The sequence below is a fragment of the Sinocyclocheilus anshuiensis genome, unplaced genomic scaffold, assembly GCF_001515605.1.
Source record: "Sinocyclocheilus anshuiensis isolate Anshui unplaced genomic scaffold, SAMN03320099.WGS_v1.1 scaffold1146, whole genome shotgun sequence".
Classification (NCBI taxonomy): domain Eukaryota; kingdom Metazoa; phylum Chordata; class Actinopteri; order Cypriniformes; family Cyprinidae; genus Sinocyclocheilus; species Sinocyclocheilus anshuiensis.
In genome coordinates this window covers 443,942-445,709 of record NW_015539920.1, presented here as the reverse complement: position 1 = coordinate 445,709, position 1,768 = coordinate 443,942, and the positions used below count along the sequence as shown (strand labels likewise).

The 1,768-nt window shown below is 35.4% G+C and overlaps 1 protein-coding gene across 2 annotated transcripts in view; it reads left to right on the top strand.

The window, feature by feature from the left end:
* The first annotated feature begins 261 nt into the window (after positions 1 to 261).
* LOC107686510 (stromal interaction molecule 1-like) overlaps positions 262 to 1,768 on the top strand; it is a 45,431-nt gene continuing 43,924 nt past the window's right edge. Inside the window, exon 1 of one of the 2 annotated variants that reach the window (XM_016483548.1) lies at positions 262 to 552. The gene's annotated coding sequence lies outside the window, so the exon portion shown is untranslated. The remainder of the gene's footprint in view (positions 553 to 1,768) is intronic. The other variant, XM_016483549.1, reaches the window with a different exon arrangement.

Sequence of the window (1,768 nt, the reverse complement as noted above, 5' to 3'; positions counted from 1 at the left end):
ATATATATATATATATATATATTATTATTATTATTAATAGTAATGCCATATTATATAATTTCAAAATATAAAACACCCTTCATTGTGGTAAACACAATGAACATACTAAATAAATAATCATTAATTAACATACTAGAAAATATCATAACTTAAATATAAAAACTAAGTAAGTCAATGTAAAGTCGACACCATTAAATAACAAGCAGCATGTGTGTGTTTGTTATAACGGAGACCGTTTGATATGATCAGGCATGGTGTGGTTAGCAGGGAGTGTGTGACTGCGCATGCGTCGCGCCACAGACTGCCAGCCCGACGTGAGTCGAGGAGGAAGCACAGCTCGTTCGGCCTCCTTAGCTTCCGTCCTGACCGAGGACGAGCGAACCACCGTCCACCTGCCGTATTCTCTCATCGGCGGGACGGGAAACTGCACAGAACCGTGTGCTCGTGTGTATTAGGAGTGTTTCAGTACAAAGCCTCCATGGAGTCTGATGGGAGGAGAGAACAGCTGAAGACGAACCTCGAACACTGAGACGGTCTACACGAGAATCCCAGGTAACGCAGCTCTTTTTAAACCGTTTAACATTTAGTTTCGCTATGTTTTACATCACACATCTGTTTAGGGATGGATTTGGGTGTTTAGAAATAGGGAAAGGTGGGAACCAGTGGCCTCGTGCCGCTACAAAGCCAGCTGCGTATTCAACCGCGTGAATATAAATATAATACAGTGTCGTTGATTATGAATCAGCTATTTATGACTGATTTCGTTAAGCAAATGTGAGTGAAGGAACTCTTACTAGTTATGATCTGCTCATTAGTCATATCTGGAGATATGATACGTAGGTTAATTATTAAGATTATTATTGTGTAAAGTCTGTGCTGTGCCCTTCGTATGGTACATATAAAGCTAAACCTTTAAGATTGTAAACCTTTCAAATGGTAAGTATAGTTACACTACATAGTTTCCACTTAAAAATGTTAACTAGTTGACAGGTGAGTAGGGGAGTAACTTGATAACATTCATCACAGGTCATCAGTGAGAGAAAAAAGACGTTGCATTCGGTTTATTGTGGAAATAAACATAAAACAATTTGTAACATTTCTTGTTTGGTGTTTTTACACATTTATTTATTTGTTTGTCTGTTTGTGCTTTTCAACCATGTTTTACTGGGGGTCAAATTGACACAAATAAAAACATTTGTGCTATTTTTGATAACAGTAATCTTTCTGAAATGTGAATTTACAGAAGGGTACATTTTCTGTCTAATATTTTAATGTCAAAAGAATTTGAAAGCATAAATAAATAATTGAATAAATTAATAAAAAAAAAAAAAAGTAATAGTAATAATTAGAGCCTGACCGATATGGGTTTTTTGGGACCGATATTTGGGAGTAAAAGTAAAAAAAGGCAGATCTCGATATATCGGCCGTTATTCTTTGTGTATATTATAGTACAGTACCAGTCAAAAGTTTGGACACTTTCCCATTCGTGTGTCCAAACATTTGACTGGGACTATATATAGAATACAGTATATACATAAACAGAATATATATACATAAACACATTTTTTGCAATGATCACTCAAATGTGGTGATCAAACACTTATAATGACGTGACAAAGATATGTGATGATGGAGGCAGGGCATTTAACAATAAACTTTATTCAAAATGAGTCTGACATCAGTGCACTGAACAGTAAAGTTGAAGTTTATTCAACTTTAATTCAGTTCAATTCCATTCAACTTTATTCCGTTGAAGTTTATTTCACTT